Source organism: Oncorhynchus mykiss, chromosome 2 (genome assembly GCF_013265735.2).
Source record: "Oncorhynchus mykiss isolate Arlee chromosome 2, USDA_OmykA_1.1, whole genome shotgun sequence".
Lineage (NCBI taxonomy): Eukaryota > Metazoa > Chordata > Actinopteri > Salmoniformes > Salmonidae > Oncorhynchus > Oncorhynchus mykiss.
The window spans coordinates 78,186,696-78,202,702 of record NC_048566.1 but is presented as its reverse complement, the minus strand read 5'-3'; the positions used below and the strand labels follow the sequence as shown (position 1 = coordinate 78,202,702).

Genomic DNA, 16,007 nt, shown 5'->3' with positions numbered 1-16,007 from the left:
AGTGGCTAAAATCTAAATTGTGCCTGGGCTAGAATAATACATTGTGGCCTTACTCTTGCATTTCAAAGATGATGGTACAAAAACATGTTTTTTTCCTTTGTATTATCTTTTACCAGATGTAATTTGTTATATTATCCTACAATTTCACATTTCCATAAACTTACGCGTTTCCTTTCAAATGGTATCAAGAATATGCGTATCCTTGCTACAGGCAGTTAGATTTGGGTATGTCATTTTTAGATGAACATTTTAAAAAGGGGGCACATCCCTAATTAACAGTTCTCTGTCTGTGGGTCTAACCTCAACAAGTTCTGGAGTATGGTTAAAGACCAGGAGAATAAAACCTCCTCACAGCTGCCCATGTCCCTTAACGTTGATGTGGTTGTTACTTACAAGCTCTTGAATCACCACTTCATTAAGTCAGGATTCCTATTTGACTCAGCCACGCCTCCTTGTCCATCCAACATTTCCTCACCTCCCACTATTTCTAATGTGACTAGCCCCAATGCTCCTCCCTCTTTTTCGCCTGCCCCGTTACAAAGTTTCTCCATGCAGGCAGTCACTGAGTCTGAGGTGTTAGAGGAGCTCCTTAAACTTGACCCCAAAAAAACATCTGGGTCAGATGGTTTAGACCCCTGTTTTTATTTGTTCTGGTGGTTGGTGATCCTCACATTGGGTCAGATAGTTTAGACTGTTTCTTCTTTAAGGTTGCTGCCCCTCTGACCTTTTTAACCTGTCTCTCCTCTCCGGGGAGGTTCCAATTGCTTGGAAGGCAGCCACAGTGCAGCCTTTATTTAACTTCTTATGGCTGCAGGGGCAGTATTGAGTAGCTTGGATGAAAGGTGACCATATCAAACGGCCTGCTCCTCAGTCATAGTTGCTAATATTTGCATATTATTAGTAGTATTGGATAGAAAACACTCTGAAGTTTCTAAAACTATTTGAATTATGTCTGTGAGTATAACTGAGCTCATATAGCAGGCAAAAACTTGAGAAATTCCACTTCCTGTTTTTTTTTTCCTGGTCTCATTGAAATTACAGCGAGATATGGATGAGTTTTCACTTCCTATGCCTTCCACTAGATGTCAGCAGTCAATAGAACTTTGTCTGATGACTCTAATGTGAAGGGGGGTCGATTGACACAGGAAATGGTCATCACAGCCATGAGTGGACGATGCTTTCACCAGGTGTGTTCACAGGGGAAGGACTTGCGTTCCACCGCTCAAGTAATTCTAATTCTCCGGTTGGTTATTCAAGATATATGTAAACTACATTCTAAAGATTGATTTAGTACATCGTTTGACATGTTTCTACTGACTGTTACGGAACTTTTGGACATTTCGTCACGTTATAGTGGACACGCTTTGTGACTTTGGAATTGTTTACCAAACGCGCTAATCAAAGTAGCTAATTGGACATAAATAACGGACATTTTCAAACAAATCAAGCATTTATTGTGGACCTGGGATTTCTAGGACTGCATTCTGATGAAGTTCATCAAAGGTAAGGAAACATTTATCATGTTCATGTACTGTTCTGAGCGCCGTCTCAGATTATTGCATGGGTTGCTTTTTCCGTTAACATTTTTTGAAATCTGACACAGCGGTTGCATTATGGAGAGGTATATCTATAATTCCATGTGTATAACTTGTATTATCATCTACATTTATGATGAGTATTTCTGTTGAAATGATGTGGCTATGCAAAATCATTTGTTTTTGGAACTAGTGAATCTAACGTGCCAATGTAAACTCAGATTTTTTTATATAAATATGAACTTTATCAAACAAAACATGCATGTAGTGTGTAACATGAAGTCCTATGAGTGTCATCTGATAAAGATAATTCAAGGTTAGTGATTAATTTGATCTTTTTGCTTTTTGTGAATGCTATATTTTGCTGGAAAATGGCTGTGCTTATTGTGGTTTGGTGGAGACCTAACATAATCGTTTGTAGTGCTTTTGCTGAAAAGCCTATTTGAAATCGGACACTTTGGTGGGCTTAACAACGAGAATAACTTTACAATAATATAAGACACATGTATGTTTTAGGAATTGTAATTATGAGATTTCTGTGGTTTGAATTTGGCGCCCTCTATTTTCACTGGTAGTTGTCATATCGATCCCGATATCGGGATTGCGGCCATAACAAGTTAACCACTCTGGGAAAGCAAATGTCCCACTTGGCCAATTGCCAGGGAAAATGCAGAGCGCCAGATTAAAATAAAATACTATACAATTCAAACTTTCATTAAATCACACATACAAGATAGCAAATTAAAGCTACACTCGTGAGTCCAGCCAACATGTCAGGTTTCAAAAAGGCTTTTCGGCAAAAGCATAAGAAGCTATTATCTGATGATGGCACAGCAGTAAACAAAGAGTAGCATATTTCAACCCTGCAGGCGCTACACAAAACACAGAAATAAAATATAAAACATGCCTTACCTTTGACAAGCTTCTTTTGTTGGCACTCCAATATGTCCCATAAACATCACAAATGGTCTTTTTGTTCGATTAATTCCGTCCATATATATCCAAAATGTCCATTTATTTGGCGCGTTTGATCCAGAAAAAAACAGCTTCCAATTTGCGCAGTCACTACAAAATATTTCACAAGTTACCTGTAAACTTACTAGCGCAACTTTTCAAGTCTTGGCCAACTCTCAACAGCGTTACCCTTTTCCAGTATGGCCGTACTTCATTGCACAAAGGAATAACCTCAACCAAATTCCAAAGACTGGTAACATCCCAGTGGAAGCGATAGGAACTGAAAACAAGTGCCTAAGAAATATCGTTTCCCAATGAGAACTCACTGAACAGAGACCTACAAAAAAAAAAAAAAAAAAATTCTGAATGGTTGGTCCTCTGGGTTTTGCCTGCTACATAAGTTCTGTTATACTCACAGACATGATTCAAACAGTTTTAGGAACTTCAGAGTGTTTTCTATCCAAATCTACGAATACTATGCATATCTTGTATTCTTGGCATGAGTAGCAGGAAGTTGAAATTGGGCACGCTATTTATCCAAAAGTGAAAATGCTGCCCCCTATACCTTAAGAAGTTAAAGGGGAAGATCAAGCGGATCCTAACTGTTACAGGCCTATTTCTATGTTGCCCTATTTATCAAAAGTGTTAGAACTTGTCAAGAATCAACTGACTGGCTTTCTTGAGTATTTTCTCTGGTATGCAATCTGGTTTCCACTCAGGTTATGGATGTCACTGCAACCTCAAGGTCCTCAATAATGTCACAATTGCCCTTGATTCTATGAAATGTTGTGCTATTTTTATTGAAGCTTTTGATACGGTAGAACTTTCAAATCTTGTGAGCCGGCTAAGGAGTATTGGTGGCTGAGGGGTCTTTAGCCTGGTTTGCTAACTACCCCTCTTGAAGAGTGCAGTGTATAATTTCAGAACATCTGCTGTCTCAGCCACTGCCTGTCAAGGGAGTACCCCAAGGCTTGATCATAGGCCCCACGCTCTTCTCAATTTACATCAAGAACATAGCTCAGGCAGTAGGAAGCTCTCTCATCCATTTATATGCCGATTATACAGTATTTTATACTCAGCTGCCCCTCCCCGGAATGTGCTAAACACTCTACAACAAAGCTTTCTTAATGTCCAACAAGCTTTCTCTGCCCTTAACCTTGTTCTGAACTCCTACAAAACAAAGGTCATGTGGATTGGTAAGAAGAATGCCCTCTCCCCACCGGTGTGATTACTACCTCCTGAGGGTTTAGAGCTTGAGGTAGTGACCTCATACAAGTACTTGGGAGTATGGCTAGCTGGTACTGGTGTCCTTCTCTCAGCACATATCAAAGCTGCAGGCTAAAGATAAATCTAGACTTAGTTTCCTCTATCGTAATCGCTCCTCTTTCACCCCAGCTGCCAAACTAACTCTGATTCAGATGACCATCCTACCAATGCTAGATTACGCAGTGGTAATTTATAGATCAGTAGGTAAAGGTGCTTTCGAGCGGCTAGATGTTCTTTACCATTCGGCCATCAGATTTGCCACCTATGCTCCTTTTGTAGGACACATCATTGCACTCTATACTCTTATGTAAACTGGTCATCTCTGTATACCTCTCGCAAGACCGTTGCTTATTTATAAAACCCTCTTAGGCCTCACTCACCCCTATCTGAGATATCTACTGCAGCTCTCATCCTCCACATGCAACACCCGTTCTGCTAGTCACAATCTGTTAAAGGTCCCCAAAGCGCACACATCCCTGGGTCGCTCGTCGTTTCAGTTCGCTGCAGCTAGCGACTGGAACGAGCTGACGGTTTTATTTCAATCTCTTCATTCAAAGACTCAATCATGGACACTCTTACTGACAGTTGTGGTTTCTTTGTGTAATGTATTGTGGTCTAACTTCTTGTGCTTTGTGCTTTTGTCTGTGCCCTATAATGTTTACGCTGTTTCGTGCTGCTGCCATTCTATGTTGTCTTAGGTCTTCCTTTATGTAGTGTTGTGGTGTGTGTGTTGTCCTATATTTTTAATCCCTGTCCCCGCAGGAGGCCTTTTGGTAGGCCTTCACAGTAAATAAGATGTTCTTAACCAACTTGCTAGTTAAATAAAAATAATAATGAACATCATTGGGAAATGTAGCTGGTTACCTTCTTTCTATGGTAAACATCATGGCCATGCATAGTCTTTGCAAAAAATACTTTTGTCTTTCATGATATAGTCTAGTAATGAAATGCTGCTCATTTACTTCTGTGTTGCTGCTAGCCAAATAGCCTTGCGGTAACTTGCGCTTCTGTTGTCATCTAATGAAAACAAAGCTATTGTTTTGCATTCATTTATTTTGTGTGATAAACTAGTTATACATGTCCCTCTTGAAGCGCAAAACCATTGTTGCCTTACAATATGGAACCCAGGTAATTTTAAACCAATGAATGGTTTAAAATACAGATTTTTGATTGACTGTTTTTGAAAATGCATTTTTATTTTTTTTAATACCTAAAGCTTTTCAAGTGTTCTTTTGGCCTTTCAGATTAACAAACCATTGCCGAGTTGAATCGTTCATGACCAGGTAATGATTGGCCACAGTCCACCGCCTGGCCCACCGCTGGGCAAACACTATCCTAAGAAAGCAGAACGTTGGCTTTCATTCTAGCCTTCAGGTGTGTGAGACCTCTCGCCAACCCTGATTTTAGTCAATTTGTCAAGTCTGATGGGGACACAAGCTGACTTCCATAAACAAAGTTGTGTGCGTAACCTGATCTGGGCTCCCCATGGCTGTATGCCTGCAGGCAAATAGTTTATAGGGATGGAATGCCTCAATGAATCTTTCATCTGTCTAGCAGCTTTTCATTACTTGACTCAGCTGTAGGCACTACGCTGGGAGGACCTGAAATCCCCTCACACATTTATTAAAGCTGTCCCATGATCAGGTAAACTGAAGCATTCCTCAGCTTTTATTCCTCTGCTTTATTCCTCAGACATAACCTAAGAAGGCTACACACCAACCACCCTAACCCCATGTACACTGAGGCCCATCTCCTCCCTTCTAGACTAGACCTTTCCAGCCTCCCAGCTCCAGACAGAGCCTATGTGTGAAGACAGGTCATAGAGAGGCCAATCAGTTGTTTAACATGTCTTTACGAGCCATCTTAAAAGGGTTTCATGAAAGAGTAAAGTGGTGGTAATTGAGTGGACACGTAACAATTACCATCTACAGTGACTATATACAGTGGGGCAAAAAAGTATTGTCAGCCACCAGTTCTCCCACTTAAAAAGATGACAGGCCTGTAATTTTCATCATAGGTACACTTCAACTATGACAGACAAAATGAGAAAAAAAAAATCCAGAAAATCACATTGTAGGATTTTTAATGAATTTATTTGCAAATTAGATACAAGTATCTGACTGAGCGGCGGTAGGCAGAAGCAGGCGCGTAAACAAATTCAAACAGCACTTTCGCGTGTTTTGCCAGTAGCTCTTCGTTGTGTGTCAAGTATTGCGCTGTTTATGACTTCAAGCATATCAATTCCCGAGATGAGGCTGGTATAACCGAAGTGAAATGGCTAGCTAGTTAGCGCTCGCTAATAGAGTGACGTTTGAAACGCTATCTGAGCCTGTAGTTGTTTCCCTTGCTCTGCATGGGTATCGCTGCTTTGAGGGTTGCTGTTGTCATTGTGTTCCTGGTTCGAGCCCAGGAAGGGGCGAGGAGAGGGACGAAAGCTATACTGTTACACTGGCAATACTAAAGTACCTATAAGAACATCCAATAGTCAAAGCTTAATGAAATACAAATGGTATAGAGCGAAAAAAAAAGTAACGGTCCGTATCTGGTGTGGCCACCAGCTGCAGTAAGTACTGCAGGGCATCTTCTCCGCATGGACTGCACCAGATTTGCCAGTTCCTTGCTGTGAGATGTTACCTTATCCCCTGATCCAACCAGTCCCAGACGTGCTCAATGGGATTGAGATTCGGCTCTACGCTGGCCATGGCAGAACACTGACATTCCAGTCTTGCAGGAAATCATGCACAGAATGAGCAGTATGGCTGGTGGCATTGCCATGCTGGAGGGTCATGTCAGCATGAGCAAACAGGAAGGGTACCACATGAGGGAGGAGGATGTCTAACCTGTAACGCACAGCTTTGAGATTGCCTGTAATGACCACAAGCTCAGTCCGATGATGCTGTGAGACACCGCCCCTAACCATGACGGACCCTCCACCTTCAAATAGATCCTGCTCCAGAGTACAGGCCTCGGTGTAACGCTCATTCCTTCGACGATAAACGTGAATCCAACCATCACCTCTGGTGAGACACAACCGCGACTCGCCAGTGAAGAGCACTTTTTGCCAGTCTTGTCAGGCCCAGCGACGGTGGGTTTGTGCCCATAGGCGACGTTGTTGCCGGTCATGTCTGGTGAGGACCTGCCTTACAAAAGGCCTACATGCCCTCAGTCCAGCCTCTCTCATTGTATTGCGGACAGTCTGAGCACTGATTGAGGAATTGTGCGTCCTGGTGTAACTCGGGCAGTTGTTGCCATTCTGTACCTGTCCTGCAGGTGTGACGTTCGTATGTACCGATCCAGTGCAGGTATTGTTACACGTGGTCTGCAATTGCGAGGACGATCAGCTGTCAGTCCTGTCTCACTGTAACGCTGTCTTTGGCGGCTCACAGTACGGACATTGCAATTTATTGCCCTGGCCACATCTGCAGTCCTCATGCCTCCTTGCAGCATGCCTAAGGCACGTTCACGCAGATGAGCAGGGAACCTGGGGATTTTTCTTTTGGAGTTTTTCAGAGTCTGTGGAAAGGTCTCTCTAGTGTCCTAAGTTTTCATAACTGTGACCTTAATTGCCAACCGTCTGTAAGCTGTTAGTGTCTTAACGGTCTTTTCCACAGGCGGATGTTCATTAATTGTTTATGGTTCATTGAACAAGCATGGGAAACAGTGTTTAAACCCTTTACAATGATCTGTGAAGTTCTTGGATTTATCTTATTTATATATATTAATAGTTATTTATATATATTTACATACATACATGCAGTTGAAGTCGGAAGTTTACATGCACCTTAACCAGATACATTTATCAGTTTTTCACAATTCCTGACATTTAATCTAGTAATAATTCCCTGTCTTATGTCAGCTAGGATCAACACTTTTTATTGTAAGAATGTCAAATGTCAGAATAATAGTTGAGAGTGATTTATTTCAGATTTTATTTCTTTCATCACATTCCCAGTGGGTCAGAAGTTTACATACACCAGTATTTGGTAGCCTTGCCTTTACATTTTTTAACTTGGGTCAAACATTTTGGGTAGCCTTCCACAAGCTTCCCACAATAAGTGGGGTGAATTTTGGCCCATTCCTCATGACAGAGCTAGTGTAACTGAGTCAGGTTTGTAGGCCTTGCTCACACACGCTTTATCAGTTTTGCCCGCAAATTGTCTGTAGGATTGAGGTCAGGGCTTTGATGGCCACTCCAATACCTTGACTTTGTTGTCCTTACGCCAATTTCCCACAACTTCGGAAGTATGCTTGGGGTCATTGTCCATTTGGAAGACCCATTTGCGACCAAGCTTTAATTTTCTGACTGTCTTGAGATGTTGCTTCAATATATCCACATACTTTTTCTGCCTCATGATGCCATCTATTTTGTGAAGTGCACCAGTCTCTCCTGCAGCAAAGCACCCCCAAAACATGATGCTGCCACCCCTGTGCTTCAAACACAACGATGGTCATTATGGCGAAACAGTTCTATTTTTGTTTCATCAGACCAGAGGACATTTCTCCAAAAAGTACAATCTTTGTCCCCATGTGCAGTTGCAAATCGTAGTCTTTTTATTTTTTTACTTGCGTACTATTGTTTGTACAGACCAATGTGGTACCTTCAGGTGTTTGGAAATTGCTCCCAAGAATGAACCAGACTTGTGGAGGTCTACAATCATTTTTCTGAGGTCTTGACTGATTTCTTTTGATTTTCCCATGATGTCAAGCAAAGAGGCACTGAGTTTGAAGGTAGGCCTAGAAATACATTCACAGGTACACCTCCAATTGATCAAATTATGTCAATTAGCCTTTCAGAATCTTCTAAAACCATGACTTAATTTTCTGGAATTTTCCAAGCTGTTTAAAGGCACAGTCAACTTAGTGTATGTAAATTTCTGACCCACTGGAATTGTGATTAAGTTAAATAATCTATCTGTAAACAATTGTTGGAAAAATGACTTGTCATGCACAAAGTAGATGTCCTAACCAACTTGCCAAAACTCTAGTTTGTTAACAAGAAATTTGTGGAGTGGTTGAAAAACTAGTTTTAATGACTCCAACCTAAGTGTATGTGAACTTCCTACTTCAACTGTATATATAGCTTATTTTCAGATCTGCTTTCCATTTATCAACCCACAGGCTTTGGAGTGTGTAGTCATCCAATGTTCACAAAAAGAAAAATTCAGCTGAGCGGCAATTTGAAAGTTTTGAAAATTCTGTTCAACCTCTGGTGCGCGTTTACTGTGAACACGGAGGCTTAAGGTTTTAACAGTGGCCCAGTAGGCTACTGTGGCTGTTTTGATCATAATGTAGGCCTACCAGAGTCGCCTATAATCAAAAACAATGGAGGAAAATGCATCCCATAACATTTTAACATGGAAATAGTTGTTCTGTCATTCAGCCTACAGTAGCAGCCAATGTGTGGTGTTCAATGTCTACATTCCATGAGACTTGCAGGGCTTGACATAAACCTGTTTATCCACTTGTCTTTCAGACAAGGTGACTGAAAATGTTGATTGATGCTAGAAACCACTTTACGTAATAAGTCATTGTTCTCATACCATTGTGACAGAGAATGAGACAAATAATGCTACTCTCTGTCTATTTGGGTACTTAGCTTATTCAAGGCTGTCTCAAAATGCAACACTACCACTTTAAGACACCAAAAATCCCTTATACCTGATTCGCTTTTCAAAGATCGCTAGAAATGCTCACATTTTGTGCTCCTGTTGGAAGCAACCATTCCCCCATTGACTACAAATTAGCTGTAATTGGGCCGATAACTCACTAACTAGGAAAGAATATGAATAAATGTGCACAGGTCTCACTTTGAAATCAAACCGTGCGGATCTACTCGTGACCGCTCATACTGTCGCCTCAACACAGTCCAGTTCAAACTGAATTGCACAGATCCGTGTATGACACTAGCTATTTGCATATAGGCCTACTGCAGCTCTGATTGGTTATGGTGGACCGGTCTGTGTAGAGTGAGTCGTACCTGTCAATGCAATAGAATCCTATTCCAAGAACATTTCTAGCACGGTTTTGCATATTATATTTTGCATAGCTTGTTTTGTTTCGGTATATTACATTGAATGTGGCTAATGTGTTGATTTGATCACAATTTCCACAGTAGAGCGAACCATTGATAATGTTAACTAAATGGGAAAACTGTAGAAAGTTGAGTGAAGTTCAATCTCGCGCTTCTCTGCCCGGGCTCACATTTCTTCTTTGTGGAAGTCCGAGGGGAGCATTGTGGTCAACCACAATCATTCTAATTCCATGATACCCTAGACCCACTCTAATTTGCTTACCGCCCCAATAAGTCCACTGACGATGCTATCGTCATCACACTGGCCTAACCCATCTGAACAAGAGGAATATCTTTGAAAGAATGCTGTCCATTGACTACAGCTCAGCATTTAACACCATAGTACCCTCCAAACTTGTCATTAAGCTTGAGACCCTGGGTCTCGACCCCGCCCTGTGTAACTGGGTCTTGGACTTTCTGACGGGCCACCCCCAGGTGGTGAGGGTAGGAAACAACATCTCCACCCTGCTGATACTCAACACTGGGGCCCCACAAGGGTGCGTCTCAGCCCCCTCCTGTACTCCCTGTTCACCCACGACTGCAACTCAATCAAGTTTGCAGACAACACTACAGTAGTAGGCTTGATTACCAACAACGACGAGACCGGCTACAGGGAGGAGGTGAGGGCTCTGGGAGTTTAGTGCCAGGAAAATAACCTCTCACTCACTGTCAACTAAATAAAGGAGATGATAGTGGACTTCAGGAAACAGCAGAGGTAGCACTCCCCTATCCACATCGACGGGACATAGTGGACAAGGTGGGACGTTTTAAGTTCCGCGGCGTCCACATCACGGACAAACTGAAATGGTCCATCCACACAGACAGCGTGGTGAAGAAGGCGCAACAGCGCCTCTTCAACCTCAGAATGCTGAAGGATTTTTGGCTTGTCACTTAAAACCCTGACAGACTTTTACAGATGCACAATCAAGAGCATCCTGTCGAGCTGTATCACCGTCTGGTACGGCAACTGCACTGCCCTCAACCGCAAGGCTCTCCACATGGTAGTGAGGTCAGCATAACACACCACCGGGGGCAAACTACCTGCCCTCCTTGACACCTACAGCACCCAATGTCACAGGAAGGCCAGCTGAGCCACTGCCTGTTCACACCGCTACCATCCAGAAGGTGAGGTCAGTACAGGTGCATCAAAGCTGGGACAGAGGGACTGAAAATCCACTTCTATCTCAAGGCCATCAAACTGCTAAACAGCAACCACTAACAGAGAGGCTGCTGCCAACAGACTCAAATCTCTGGCCACTTTTAATAAATTGACTTAATAAAGGTATCACTAGTCACTTTAAATAACGCCACTTTAATGTTTACATATCTCATATGTATATACTGTATACTATACCATCTGCATCTTGCCTATGCCGCACGGCCATCGATCATCCATATATTTGTGTACATATTCTTATTCATTCGTTTACATTTGTGTCTATTACGTAGTTGTTGTGAATTTGTTAGATTACTTGTTAGATATTACTGCATTGTCAGAACTAGAAGCACAAGCACTAAGCTACACTCGCGTTAACATCTGCTAACCATGTGTATGTGACCAATAAAATTTGATATGATTTGAATGTAAAATCCCAAGAAAGCCAACAGTTGAGGCCTTACAGTATTAAATACACAGCTCTTCACTGGCACGGGACCAGTCAGGTTTCAACTTATTGTTTTACTGCATGTTAGTGCCAAGAGTCTCTTGAGGCCTATCTGATCTGGCTGGGCCACAGTACCTTGGGTTTTGAAGCAAAGTTGTTGCTGCTCCATGTGTATTGATTTCTCTGTTGTCTGAATCTTAAGCATGTGTGGTCAGACAGACATGAAAGGGACAGTGCGTTTTAGTATTTGACTGACAGCACAATTCTTGTGCATTTAACTATTGTACACCACACACACAACAGTGTAATGCTGATAAAAAAAAGCCAAGGCAAAAAATTGTGCCCAACTGTTATTGTAGTAAATGTACATTGTGTACAATTTATGTCTAGGGTTGTCTGGATACCAGTATCCCGATACTACGAAACTTGATTTTCATTGGCAAAAAGGAATATGCAAAGCAGACTGAACCTACTGGATGTAAAATATAAATGAATAAATGTGATTCTGCGTGACAACATAAGGCTGCTAGTTTCCAACATTAGGGCTGTTTTCCTCAGGAAATTCAGTCTGCTTCATGTTTTGTTACCTTGCCATAATACCTCTGAGTATCGCGATACTGGTACTGTGACAACCCTAGTTATGAAAGTGATCAGGTTGAAATGCGTTCCCTGATGTATCTGTAGGTTGTTTAGGATATTGATCAATTAATCAGACGCAGGAACCTGTCTTAGTGGGAAGAGCCTGTTGATCTGTGTTCATCAGCACATATGATAATCGGACTTGCTATTGCTTGCTCTACGGAAGTGTGAGATGAAGCTGGAAGCATTTGAATGCAACAGCACAACTCCAGCCACACCACATTTGACAAGTTTCCCCACATAAAGCTCCTAAATCTTGTTTTAGTGTTAAAACAACAAACAAAATGTTAATGGAATGGCCCCTTGATACTTTCAATCTGGAAGCCATATGTCCATACTGGTCTGGTAAAAACGTTGAATCTTCCACCCACCCATGCGCACACACCCTCTGTCTCATTCGGATCTCACATTGCAGGCATGTTTGAACAATAAGTAGGTCACCGCACAGGAGGGGGGAGGAAGAGACGAATACATTTAAGAGACTCCTCTCTCACCCGGCCTCAATGAAGCATGTCACCCCCGCCCCTCCCGTCCTCATTTGGCTGAGCCCCAGCATAGAAAGCTGAGCAGGAGAACTGTGAGGCAGGCATCCTTCAGAAGGCCTGGTGCAGAAGGTCGCCAGCCTGGCTCAGAGCTGGTATAATCTAGGGACTGCCACGATGCCAGCTGGTCAGGCTATGTTCCCCATATAATTCTAGTGGCCTCTCCTTGTCACTCCTCCTGACTGCTCTTCAATGGCATTCCAGAGCTATGTTGGAGCAACTGTGCTGCCATTCTGGACCATATGGGTTCGATGGCCTGTAATATGATCCTCTGAAATTCCCTTCAGTCAATCACTATGTGGAGATGAGTGACCCCTCCCATAGACTTTTGCATCCATAGCTGTTAACCCATATATGGGTTTAAAATGTTATGGAGGGGTCATCTTTCATTGGATGACTATATTCGATTTTGGTTTGGCCAATGAAGGCTTAACATCCCATCTTTTCACATGGCAAAACCAATGTGTTTCTTCCATTGCGGCCAGTGACACACAAAGTAGCCATTTTGTGCCAGAACACTCGTTAGATGCCAGCTATTGTATTAGAAAGCTGACCACTGTGGAATTAGGAAACCATTCTGTGCCAGAATTTAATGGTTATTTTCCAACCCGCAATGTTGTTTTAACGAAATTAGCCATTTCCGAGGTTCCTACAAGCAGGATTTCTGGCTGGCTTCTGGCTAACTCTGTTAGTGTGATCTGATGTGATTTAGACTAGAGATTTCTAGAGGCTTCTCTGTACAAAGACAGTCCTTGTTTTTTTCAATCTTAATCTAATGGATAAAGAGGGGAAGACTGAAGCTTTGCTGTAGCTCTTTTATGTTTTGTGTGAACCAAAGAAAACGCTCAATCTAATGTGATCAGGACGATAAGCAGATCTGTATGAGCTTGTTGCTCCTCACCTAGCTGGTTAGCTGGCTTGTACTGTTGCTCTGAGCTCAGCCTCTCCTAGCTGGTTAGCTGGCTTGTGCTTCATTCAATACATTTTCTAGTCAATTTACACCTGGGAATATTTTTTTTCCATATGTCAGCAAAAAATCTTCAGTGTCAATCATTAGCTTTGCTCCTGGGCCTTGACAAGCAAAAGCAGTCATTCATTGGCCAACCTCACGTGTGTCAGTACCATTAAGGCACTATGGTACTTTGCCCCCCCCCCCCCCCCCCCCACTGCCGTACACCAGCTCTCCACACATACAATCTCGCTAGTTGCTACAAAACAAAAAACAAACTCACGTTAACATCTGCTAACCATGTTTATGTGACCAATAAAATTTGATATGATTTGAATGTAAAATCCCAAGAAAGGTGTCTACGAAACATTCCATTGACCCATGCAAAACTACGTGCTGCTTTTCTCTCCCTCCCTCCCTACCTGTATCCCAGTCCACCCATGTCTCTGTGGACCAAAGTCATTACAGTATTAAATACACAGCTCTTCACTGGCACGGGGCCAGTCAGGTTTCAACTTATTGTTTTACTGCATGTTAGTGCCAAGAGTCTCTTGAGGCCTATCTGATCTGGCTGGGCCACAGTACCTTGGGTTTTGAAGCAAAGTTGTTGCTGCTCCATGTGTATTGTGGCCCAAAACAAATTCTTAGTTACAATGACATCCTAACCCGCACGACGCTGGGCACACACCCGCATGCATGCACTCACTAACCCACATATGTTATGGGGTTAACGTGTATGTGTGAGTTTTCTACCAGCATCCACTGACCTGCGGAACTCGGCTAGTCATTTTGTTAGTCCAGCTATAGTTCAGCCTGGCCGACTGCTCGTCTCTGTATATGCTGAACCGCTGACCTCTACTGTCATGCCCTGTGGCCATGAGCTCCACACATGCATGTAAAATGTATAGAGGACACCACAATTGGAAGTAACAGTTGATGGATTGTAGCCAAACAACATCAGCCAAGTATGCAATCAATGTATCACCAAATCTATGTGTGGGCTAATTGATTAAACGTGTAACGGTCTTATCGATGGAAAATGGGTGCCCTGCCTCTGTTGCCAGTATGGCCTGAGTCAGACCAGTGAAACTGCTTCCCTTTTAAGTGTATTTTCCCCCAATGTCATCCTCAGAGCAGAAATCTGACAGAGACAGGCCTCAGAGTGGGCACAGACCCTTCTATTTTTCCTTGCTCTATTTATAGACTACATAGGTTATTTATGACAGCCTTTGCCTGGTAGCAGTGTGTGCTCTTCCATGGAAGCCTGGGCTTGACTGGCTTTAGAGTGGATCCATAATGCTCTGTGTGAAAGCTGCCTCACAGCACCTGGGCCATTTGACAGCCCAGTGCTGACTGTTGTGCTGACTGTTGTGCCAGGAATCTCCCCTCGTTAAGAAGTAAAAAAGGCTATTTCTTATCCATGCTAGGGTATCGGCTTGAAATACAGCAGTAGCAACATTGCTATTTATTGAGCTGACTCATTCCCAGTCTGAGACACACTGCTGCTGTGACTCATGACTGCAGTCTAGTCATTCATTACTGCTGTTGCCTGCCACCCGGGGATTTATTACTGCTTTATTCCTGTATTTTATAGGTCTCTTCCTTTTGGCTGGCACACCTTTCAAATGACATTTGAAGGATGTTGGCTGTGTCAAGTCTCCACTAGCTTCCTTGCATTTTCTCTCTTCCTTCACCGCCTCTGTTGTGAGAGGTGGTCATATATTTCCACCTGCTAGTTTTAGAAGGAAATTATCAGAAGAAAGGAGGAAAGTAGGGCTGGAAGGGAGCCATTGCACATGTGTTAATGTTGTGGTGGTCTTGGCCATCTCCCCTGGTGGTGACCGCTATAACCTGCGTTTATGGGTCACCTTAGCTACAGTCAGTAGGCTGTGCTGTGATTGACAGAGATGCATCCATCTGCAGATTATGCAGGCTGAGGCCCCCTGGTCTGCGAATCTCAAAGCGCGTGCGTCTAACAATTTTGGAATCAGATGGTGTTTTTGGTCTCAGATGCTATGTGCGCATGCAACCTGAACTTGGGATAAGTTCCAGGGTGTCAGTCGGTGCCCGTGCTCTGGTCCAGGGCATTATGTTAGTATTGTAGTGGTTGAAGTTGGGGTGTTTGGCTAGCCTATCTGTTTGTGCAGGATTAATTTCGTTTTGATAATTTTTTTAATACAATGTTAATGCCAAAAATCATTATAACCAAGCAACCACTTGTGTTATCACCTTGATAAATTGGCTACACTGACTAGCTAGCTACTACTACTAATAGAAAAGATACTGATTGGCTCCGAGACAAGAACGATACTTTAGTTTGAAATTATTTGGTGTGATTTGGTTTGATTAGGGAAATTAATTGCAATACGGTTTGATGCAGTGCATTTTTTTGCATGAACACTTTCATTTTCCATTTTAAATCCATATCTGCTGCTGATAGGAGCTCGG

At 42.6% G+C, this 16,007-nt stretch overlaps 1 protein-coding gene across 4 annotated transcripts in view; it reads left to right on the top strand.

Annotated features, from left to right (window-relative positions):
* The window catches only part of LOC110496855 (serine/threonine-protein kinase WNK1), a 67,484-nt gene that overhangs the window by 15,914 nt on the left and 35,563 nt on the right, over positions 1-16,007 (top strand). The gene's annotated exons all lie outside the window — the stretch shown is intronic.